We start from the raw sequence: 11,625 nt of genomic DNA on the forward strand, positions 1-11,625 counted from the left end.
GGTTTTTGGGGGAGTTTGTGAAGAATTGGTATAAATGTTTGGTAGAATTCACTAGTGAGGCCATTTGGGTCTGGAGTTTTCTTTGTATGTAGTTTTAAAATTAGTAATTCATTTTCTTTACTTGTTATAAGTGTATTCAGATTTTCTATTTCATCTTGAGTCAGATTTTGTAGTTTGTATCTTTTAAAGAATTTTTCCCATTTCATCTAAATTATTTAATTTGTTACCGTACAGTTGCCTTTGGTATTACCTTATAAAACATTTTATTTCTGTAAGGTCATTAGTAATGCCTCCTTTTTCATTCTTGATTTTAGTAATTTGAGCCTTCTCTCTTTTTTTTCTGATTAGTCTAGCCAAAGTTTTCTCAATTTTATTGATCGTTTCAAAGAACTAGGTTTAGGTTTCATTGAATTTCTCCATTGTTTGTATATTCTCTACTTCATTACTTTCCACTTTAATCCTTATCGTTTCCTTTCTTCTGCTTGCTCTGGGGCTTAACGTTCTTCTTTTTCAGTGTCTTAACATGGAAGAATATATTGTTGATTAGAGATCTTCCTTCTGTTTTGATATAGGTGATTACACTATAAATTTCCCTCTAAGCACTTCTTTAGTTCCATCCCATAAGTTTTTGTGTTATGTCTTCATTTACATTAATCTCAAAGTATCTTCTAATTTTCCTTGTAATTTATTCTTTGACCCATTTGTACCATGTTGTTTATTTTGCATATCTTTCTGAATATGTATAGATGAGGTTTGAGAGGATCGACATCTTAACAATTTTGAGCTTTTCACTCCATTAGGATGGTATATTTCTCCATTTATTTATGTCTCTTTTGATTTCTTCCATCAGTGTTTTATAGTTTTCAGTGGACAGGTCTTGCACATATTTTGTAAGATTTATATCAAAGTATATCATAGTTAGGAGCTATTGTAAATTGTATTTTTTATGTCAATTTTCAATTGCTAGTATATAAACTTATGATTGATTTTTGGATATTTAGTCTGCATCCTGCAATTTTGCCAAACATACGTAGTTATCTTAACAGCTTTTTTATAGAGTTCTTTGGGATTTCCTATGCAGACAATCATGTCATATGAAAAAAGAGATAGTTTTATTTCTTCCTTCCAATTCCAGGTGTGTTTTCTTACTTTTCTTTACTTATTGCACTGGCTAAGACTTCCAGTACAATTTTGAATAGAAGTTGTGAAAGTAGATAGATATCTTTTCTTTGTTCTATATCTTAGTGGGAAAACATTTAGTTTTTCACTATTAAGTATAATGTTGGCTACACATTTTCTATAGATATCCTTTATCAGGTTGATGAAGTTTCTTTCCATTCTTAATTTGTAGAGAGTTTTTAACATGAACAGATGGTGAATTTTGTCAAAGACTTTTCTGCATCTATTGCGATGATCATATGGTTTTCTCTGTAGTCTGTGGATATGGTAAGTTTCATTGATTGATTTTTGGATGTTGAACCAGTCTTGCGTTTTTGAGATAATGCTTCACTTGGTCATGATATATTACCCCTTTTGCATATTGTTGGATTATATTTGCTGTTATTTTTGCATCTACATTTTTGAAAGACATTGATTTGTAGTTTTCTTTTCTTACAATGTCTTTTCCAGTTTTGATATCAGACTAATGTTAACTTCATAGAATGAGTTTCAATTTTCTGAGAGAATTTGTGTAGAATTGGTATAATCTTTTCTTAAATTTTTGGTATAATTCATCAGTGAAGCCATCTAAGCCGAGTTTTCTTTGTGGGGAGATTTTTAAAATACAAGTTCAATTTCTTTAATATATATAGGGTTATCCAGGTTAGCATTGCTTCTTCAGTGATTTTTGGTTATTTGTGTCTTCAAAGGGATTTATCCATTTTATTTAGGTTCTCAAACTTATTGACATAAACTTTCATTATCCATTTAACTCTATTAATAACCTAGCATCTGTAGAGATGTTCTTTCTCTTACACTTGGTATTGGTAATTTGTGTCTTCTCTATTTTTTTGCTGGCAGTCTGGCTAGAGGTTTATCAATCTGATAGACCTTGTCAAAGGACTATCTTTTGGAGTCATTGAAAAGTACACTTGAGGTGTTGGAGAGAGAAGAGAATGGCCTTGCTGCAAATTTGCATAATTCATACTTAGGATATTAATGATATGTGAGGGGAAAGCCCCAAAAGAGAAGCTTCTGTTCACATTTTATCTATCTGGAGTCAATGATTTTAGTTTTCAAATTTAATGTGGAGGAAAAATACACCACCTTATAATCAAAAGGCAAAGAGGGATCTATCTTCTTAAAAAAAACAGCATCATAATATTATGTCTTTGAGAAGATGATTATTGAAAACAACAATAACGAAACAAACCATTTAAGGCTTTCTGTAAATCTAACCGCAAATAATAACTCCAAGAGGGAAAGATTGATTGTGTTATTTTAGAACTCCTCAAAATCAAACGAATTCCTAGTATTTAGGGAACTATAATCTCTTGATAGTTTCTATTCTCTAAAAATATTATCATGCAAAGTACTTGCCAGACTGTAGATTAGGGAAGATAACCATAATTTAATATAGGAGAATTTGCAATTGAGCAATAACAATAGCAGAAATATTGCAATCATACTTGTAAAACACATGCAAATTAATTATTTTAAAAGGGGGATGAATAGAATCCCTTTTCTCTCAGGGCAGTATGGAATCTGCAGCATCTTCTTTGCTCGATCCCAAATTGAAGGAGATATCTTTTCTGACTCTTCGCCAAAAGGTTGGGAAAGATACCATGTAGATGAGGGGTTGGGGTAGAGAGTAGCACCCAGAGTCATCTATACTTTCCATGTGCAATAATGTAGCTATTTCTCCCCAAAATAAACTCATATCACATTGAAAATAAGTAGCCCCTTTGCTGCATGGTCCTGAGCTCCATACTGGAAGAGGACTGCAAGCTAAGTTTGGAGAGTAACACAGTTAGTAGAGCAGACAACTTAATTTTCTAATGGGATAATCATAGTTCTAGAATTTGGGCCAGCTGACTATGGCATAGGTTCTAAAGGAGATGCAGATTATAACTTTGAGGCCAGGGAGGCCCATAGAAGAAATTGTCAAATAGATGAATATTTTCACAGGCAGCTTCCTATCCAACTCTATCGGTGCCACTGTCCCTGTCCTATTTTTGGTCTAGGGTTCTTTCCCTTGAGTCTGGATGAGCCTGAGACTAAGACAGAAGTGATGTTTCCTGACCTCCAAAGCTTGGTCATAAAAAATAAAAAACAATACATGAGCTCTGAGATTATATGGAGTCTAGCTACCCCGAAGCCACCATCCTGGAGAGACCACGTGGAGGGATTATGTAGACAGAGAGATGTCCAAGGAGACCTAGCTGTTCCTGTCCCCAACTTTTTGAGTCCTCCCAGCACCAATCACCAGATATGTGAGTGAATGAGCCTTCAGATGGTTACAGCCTCTAAACTTCAAGTCTGCCAGAAGAGGCCCACACATAGTAAAGCAGAGGCAAGTGGTCCCTACTCTGCCTTGTCCTAATTCCTAACCCACAAAATTTATAAAGAATAATAAGTGACTATTTTAAGTTTCGGGTAACTTGTTACACAGCAATAGATAACTAACACAGACAGGCATCTGGCTCTAGGGCAGCCAAATTATAGAAAGAGGAGGTGGCTTACTATAAGAACTTTGATAGGGAAAATTTGATTTTCTCTTTCTAAAACTTTGACTTGAGATACAGAGAGATAAAGTAAGTTGTCAGTGGGAACAAGAACATCAAGACACACAGAGAAAAGCCAATGGCAGGGGCTGTGAGACATAACCTCCTAACAAGCAAGACTGTGTATAACATCTCGTGCAGAGCATGAAGCGGTCAGTTGGTAGTGATAAAAGACAGAGAAAGGTTAAATCACTATAATAGGAGAAGTAAATGGCTAAAAGTGAGGGTTCTGGAGCTAGACTCCCATGTTCAAAACATGCCTCTGTGAACTTGGGAAGTCACTTAAATTTTCTGTGCTTTGGTTTCCTCCTCTATGTACAAATAACATTAAAGCATTTGGAATAATGTCTACTCCGTAGTAGATGTTCAATATTATTATTGGTGTTGATGCAGCCCTTTTGCTAGGGGTGCAGAGTTAACTGAGTAGAAAGAGCTACCCTGGAAAATGCAGGTACTTCCAGTTCCCCATAGTTTTAGGGAGTCTGTAAGTCCAGCTTCTGTGACGCCAGGTTCCCATGAGGCTTGGCTGGATGTCTGAGATTCTTGCCTTCCTTATTTTAACATCTAGTTTTACTCTAAGCGTCATTATTTAACAACAAAGAAGTTTTTGAGAGCAAAGCTCTCAGGGTCTTTGTAGTAAAATGCGTGTGTGTATTTGTCCATTAGCTGGCTAGAAGAATAGACAGATTGACAGATCTCCATATTTACATGACAAAGACTCCCTTTTCTCTTTTGCAAAGCTCTGTGAATTTGAAATTACTTACAATTTCTCTTTAATGTGGTGTTTAATGTCTTTCTGATCACTGAGCTCTAAGCCCCATGAGGGCAGTGGCTGTCTTGTTCACTGCTGCATTACCAGAAGCTAGCTACAGGAATAATTCTCTGGCAGCCTGAAGTCTACCCTGAACAGTTGGAGTGCCTGGGCCCTTTGAGTCAATGAGTCTCACAGGAAATGCTCAGGAATATGGAGGAGGGTTTGGTATTGGTTATTTGAACTGGTGAGCAAGTAGGCATAGAGCCGGCCTCTCTAGAGCAGGCCTGGGGGCAGGGAGTTTATATAAAAAGTTGAGAATAGCAAAAGTGAGCATTTCTAAGGATCTAACAGGCTCCTCACCCCAATCGGGTGGTATGTATCTTCTATGGAGCTCTGGAGCGTGTTGCTCCCCTGGGAGTCCCCGACTCTGTCCCCAGCTCTGGGAGCTGTTCATTCATGGATGAATTCTTGTGTTCTTTGCCTGTGCCTTTTTGCTCTTGGCATCTTTTCTTCAGTCACTGTCCAGCCTTGCACTAGATCGATATGGACACGGAAAACAAACTCAATACATATTTGGGAACTGACCAACTGCCAAGGAATTTTCTTTAAAATGAAATCACAGAGTGCTGTAGAGATTGCAGCTGAGGCTGGATAAACTCATCTTTCCTTTTTCCTTTGTCCGTTTTCTTATGGTTGCAAAAGTTCCTCATATAGGAGGAAGTGTCCTCTGGATTTCCCCAAGTGATCTGCTTTCTTTGGGAGAACAATATCGCTTGCACCCATTAAAGAAAACTGCTAAACACCTACAAACAAAACACTAGAATTAGCATGGAACTAAGAAATTCACTCTTGGAGATCAGCTAAAGTGCTCCGTGGAGCACCCAGGCTTGTCAGTGGGTGGCAGAGTCATAGCTGGGCTACCTCTATTGCCTAGACCTTATCATGAATGGAAGATGGGAACAAGCATATTCTTTAGCATTTTGTTATCACAATCCCTGTGCATTTCTTTTGTGTTGAAAAGGAGATATTGCAGAATGAGAAGTCAGATGCAAACCTGACCTTTACCATGGGACAATCCCCTAAGTGAGAAGCCTGGCTCCTCTCCTTACGAGGAGCAGCCACAGAGAATGGGGAGCAGCTTCCTGTGAACGTGGGCAGGTCCTTTGGCTCCTCTGGGTCTCAGTTTCCTCTTCTGTTGCGTAAGTGAGTTTCATTCAGTGCCTTATTTTTAGACTCTTATTACGAACATTTTCGAATACACAGAACAGTGGAAAAAATGTTGCAATGGACATCCACCATCTGGGTTCAACATTTGCTAACATTTTGCCATATTTGCTTCATCGATGTATGTATATCTATCTATAATTTTTGCTGAGTCCTTTTAAAGTGAATTATACATATGAGGATATTTCATCCTTAAATACTTGAGATTGTATATTCAGAAATTAAGAACATTTTCCTCCATAACCATAAGCCCATTCAAAGGATGATTTTAGAGTCCTAGCTCTGGGAGTCTTGGACTTGGTTTTCACCAGAGATATGAGAGGACAGACAGGAACAGATACAGATATACCATAATGCTCGTGAAACTACAACTTTGGCTCTCACTTACTCAGGCTCCTTTTAAAGCCATTTACATTAAATTTGCCAAGGAAAACTATCTTAGCCATAATTGCTTCAGACCATTATTTCTTTTCAGTCTGGCTTCTCCTGCCCTACCACCTCCCCCCAAACACATATGCACACACTTATATCAAGTAGGATTGGAATGGCTGTGAATGCTTTTGGGATTCCACTTAAAACATATTGGATAATTAATTTTGTTTGCAATCACTGCTATGCAAAGTGAAGTTATTGCTAGCTCTCCAGGGGTACTAATGACTTCTAGGAACACTCTTACTATCCATGGCTAGAAATCTTAAAACAACATGAACTATGGTGTCTGGTGCAGGAAGTATGTGAGGAATGGGGGAAACACATGGGTCGAAATGAATGGAGCCCCAGTTCATCTGGGAAAGTCATCCAGTCAGAATGTGTGTAAATTGGGAAGCTGAGGAATTGATTCTCACGCCTGCCTGATCCAAAAGCAAATTCTCTCCTGTCAGGAATATACCGGCTAATGTAGCACAGGTATTTATGCACTATATATGGGAACTGCACACAATAATATGTATCAGAAAACCTGTTGCTCTACTACACTGTGAATACCTCTGGATGAGAATTTGCATGTTTTATGCATCTAAACATATCATATCATGTTTTAGAGAATCTAACTCATCTCTACCTAAGGAAGTCCAGTGGGTTCAGATGAAGTATCATGCATAACTGTCACTGGAACTGTGAAATGACAAACATAAATATATAGATGAAATGAATATGGCAAAATGTTAACAACTGTTAAATCTAGGCAGTGAGTGTCTGGATGATTATTGTTATACACTTGAAAGTTTTCATAGTGAAAAGAAAAAAAAATCGACCGATAAAATCTGCTTAGTTTATAGAGAGGAAATTGACAGACGTATATCCGGAAGTTGACATATATGATAGAAGGGGAATTTGATTACACAATTATACTGTTCAATATCGTGGAGTGGCAGTTTAAAAATGCATTTTGGTTTGACTTATGGTGTATGACAATTGCAGTTTAATTTTGTATTTTTTTCATAATTGTTAATCAGATCAACATTCAAATATAACTGGAATGAAGTGTGTTGGTAGAAGCCCCTTGAAAAGTGAAAAGACAGGAGACTGGCACAAGCTTCAAAATGTCAAAAACTCCCTTAGCATATCACAATGGCGTTTAAAAGCTCTGATGACAAATCAATAAAAAATTTTCTAAGCTATCAATAAAAAAATAACTTTTCAGTCATAAAAAAGTAAGACTAAATTATCTTTCTATTCTCTCTATGACATTGCAGAATTATTATCATATGGAGAAGCAATCAAAAAGTATGCAGCCAGGGCCAGCCTTGTGGCATAGTGGTTAAGACCAGCACGCTCTGCTTCGGGGGCTCGGGTTCATGGGTTCGGATCCCAGGTGCAGACCTACACCACTCCTCAGCTGCACTAAGGCAGCAACCCATATACAAAATAGAGGAAGACTGGCACAGATGTTAGCTCGGGGCTGATCTTCCTCAAGCAAAAAAAAAAAAAAGAGGAAGATTGGCAACAGATGTTAGCTCTTCCTTGCCAAAAAAAAAAAGTATGCAACCAGAAAACTTAGGAAAATAGAATTTTGTCAGGTGGTTAATTAATAAAATACATCTCATATTTTTTGTATTTGTGCTAACTTTTGAATTTCGTAATTTGTTGTGACTTTTTTCTCATTTAAAATAATGTACACTTTTATACTTAGTTTTGAGTTTATAATTTTGTAGTCTTAAAGAGGGCTGCAAAATTCTATGTGCCTCAGGTCCCAGGATTGGTTGTTAGCCATCACTCTGGATTTTATACAATGTTCGAATAGAAAATTTGTGTTTTCTATTCTTCTCAACCTGATTTTTTCTAGTAGCAAACTACAATGTTAATGCTGATGAAATAATCAAAATTCAAACATTTTAATATGTTAGTGAAGAAATTGAAGCTTGAAATTTGGCAACTTGTCCCGAGTCACATAAGTATGTAGTGATAAACACAACAGTCAGGATTCAGGGCTCTGGACTGCCGGCCCCTGCTCTTCTCATTGTGCTATGTAGCCTCTCTTAGTTAAGGGAACATGTTATAAAATATGATGCTCAGAACACGGCATTGATGAGGTGATTCTGTGAAGTCTATGCTCTTGATTTACTCTGCCGCTAACTTATGCATCAAATATTCAGTGAGCACTGGAGATTCACAAGTGGCCCCTTACTTTAAGCCGCTGACCTTAAGCAAGCTTGTAGGAGCAGGATTCTAGACTAATACAGAGAAATGTTGCAAAATGGGCAGTATTGTACATGTTGGAAATCCAACAGAGAAGGAATGTCTTCTGATCCATATTTTTTTCGTGCCCCCACATATTCCTTAGGGAGAGAGAGAGGAGGGCTGGTCCTGGCTCCACCAGCCACCACAGAAATACTCTCTCTATTCATGTTTACTGCCTCCTACTCCCCACTCTGACTCTAATTTAAGGGAAGTGAAGAATGTTAGGAACTTATGTACTTCTGAATCCTCCTCTGTAATAGTCAGGGTTCTCCAGAGAAACAGAACCACTAGGATATATACTTCCTATATATTATAGTTTTCATTTATTATAAAGAATTTATATATATAATTTTATTTATTGTAAAGAATTGACTCACCTAATTATGGAGGTTGAGAAGTCTCCAAATCTGCAGTCTGAAGGCCTGAGCATCAGGATAGTTGATGGTCTAAGTTCCAGTCCAAGTCTGAAAGGAGGAGAAGGCTGATGTCCCAGCTTGAAGACCATCAGGCAGAGAGAGTGAATTCTCTCTTGCTCAGCCTTTTGTTCTATTCTGGCCTCAACAGACTGGATGAGGCCCGCCCACACTGGGGACGGCAATCTTCTTTACTCAGTCTACCTATTCAAATGTTAATCTCATCCAGAAATGCTCTCACAGACACATGCAGATATAATGTTTAACCAAATACCTGGGCACCCTGTGGCCCGGTCAAGTTGACACATGAAATTAACCATCACACCCACATCCCTCCTCTCTTCCTCTTCTCCCTCCTTCTTCATCACAACCTTAAATTGGGGTTCCCCAGACGCGGACGCTCAGATGAGGATTTGTGGAAAAGTAATTTACTAAGAAATGCCCCTAAGACAAAAACAGAAGAGGAGGAGACAGTGGACTGGGAAGGAGAGGAGGCCAAGCAAGGGTGCCTTATTGAGCAAAGTTCCAGGGAGGCTGACTTGATCTCAATCTCGTGAAGAAGCTCTGGATGCATGGGGGCAGTCCCTCAGATTGTCCTGCCATGGGTTTTGGGAACTGGGGTGTTTATTCCTAAACAAGTTCAGGCCGTGGCCACAGGCTGTACCTGGAGGATACAGTCCCTCTGGGTACTCTCCGCTCTCTGTCCAGGCAGGAAAAGTAGGCTCTGGCAGTCTAGGGTAGCCCTCTGATGAGGTGTCAGCTTTGGAAATGAAAGCATCTTATCCAGGAAAATCAAAAGTGATCTGAGGGAGTTTGGCAGAGCACAGACAACATATGCTGCAATCGGCCTCTTAGCAATGATCACAGGAGTCTCAACGTCATTAAGGACTCATGTCTATGGGGACATGGGACACTGGACTATGTGCTTTCCAGACATACTATTATTCAATCTTTGTGTCAAATGTGTGGTAATCAGTATAATCTCCATTGTACAGGTAAGAAGACTGAGGCTCAGCGTAAGTGGCCTGCAGGAACAAGGGCTGGGTACCATCCTCCCATCCTTCAGATGCTATCTGTCCTTTGCCTCTTCTCCTTGCCCACCATCTTGAAGAATCTGGTGAAAATATTACTACATGCCGTGCAAGATAATGGATAAAATGCCAACATTTCCATTTGTGGTAGAGAAAATCTGTCTCATTATTTATAGTCATACTCTCTTATATCTTATATCTTAATTCTGCAGTAATTCAAAGTAAAACTTCCTGATACTGATGAAGACTAATGTAGGTTTATCGACAAACAAAAATATCTGCCATTTTTCTGAAAGTGTATTTTTTTAAGATACTTAAAAGATGCAATATTTGGCTAATGGAATTTTTTTACGCCCCTGTTTACACTTCTGGGTTTCAGAAACTTGCTGAATATAAAAGAAGTCTTTAGACTACAGAGTGTAGTGTTATTTTTCAGTAACAAGACATAACAATTCCAAATTTAGCCATTCACTACTAAATGTAAAGAACAAGTGGTGAAAAAAATTATGTGTGCAAACCATAAATCCTGGGAACTTCCTGCATTGGTGAGCCATATAACTTTTCCTCCTGACGGCTCTCAAAGGGACAGCTGTGTATTTTTTAAACAAAAATAAATAGGTTTGTATACTCCGCTACTCCAGAGTTAGCAATTACTTTGGGTTCTTCATTAAAAATGCATATAAATGAAGATATAATCAGGGAGATTTAGGAAACTTTGTGTTTTTCTGTAGTTACTTACTGTTTTGCAAAAGGAATACTATCAAAACAATTTACTTCTCCTCAACGTTAATTTTGAAAGTGGTTTAGCAAGGATTATAGGTCAACTAAATTACAGCATTGCTTCAGAATGGATTTCAGGTTGTTTTTCTTCGTGAGTGATTTCCTCACCCATCATGTAGTTAATATTTTCAGTTACTGGAATTTCTTAAAGAACTGAACAATTGAAAAATTGTTTAAACTGACATCTCCCAAATTAGAGCTGTCCGATTATATATGTAGAGAGAAAGCAGAAGTTTGATAAATTTGCACAGTTGCACAATATTGAATATGTTAAACAGTTACTCTGAGAATTCTTTCTTATTAATTTTCACCTTGTATTTTAACACATGTTTGGCTTCTTTTATTGTGGTGTCTAGCATTATTTTACATAGAGGATTACACTTCAAGGAATGCTTTAGCATGTGTGGGTATATTTCAAGTTACCATACAATGGTGTTGAGATGAATTCTTGCAGTAATTAGGAGAGAGACAGCTTGAGACTCCTAAATTATGTGGCTCCAACTGGCCCTCTTCTAATCACCCTCATCGTGAAAAACAGAGCTAAAAAAGGTTATCATCTTTGTTTTGTGAATGTTTTTTATTCAAAAAGAAAGCAGTGCTTATAAAAATCTCAATAATACAGACTAGTAGAAGAAGAGTGAGCCATTTCAATACAAGTGCCTTGAATTTTCTGGCATATTTTCTGGCATACTTGTTTCTATTTCTTTCTGAACACTGGGGGGTGTTGGTTATTGTTTTTGGTTATTGCGGTTATGTGACTTCTGACTCTGCAGTTTACCCCTACACACTCATACACACACACACACACACACACACACACAGTGGACCCAAATGGTTCTTTCTATCCAGCGTCCAGTCCAGGAAATCTCTCCTTCCTCCCTTGGTCTTCTCAGAGCCACCCTCTTCTTTCCTCCCCTCCCAGTCATCCAGTAGAATCTCTTCAGGGAGTGAAGGAAGAGATTTTAAGAATCTCTGAGACAAGGAATTTAAAAGTCTGTTTACCAGCTAGAAATCAGAGAGCA

The sequence above is a fragment of the Ceratotherium simum genome, chromosome 9, assembly GCF_057802395.1.
Source record: "Ceratotherium simum simum isolate JZ-2026a chromosome 9, ASM5780239v1, whole genome shotgun sequence".
NCBI lineage: Eukaryota > Metazoa > Chordata > Mammalia > Perissodactyla > Rhinocerotidae > Ceratotherium > Ceratotherium simum.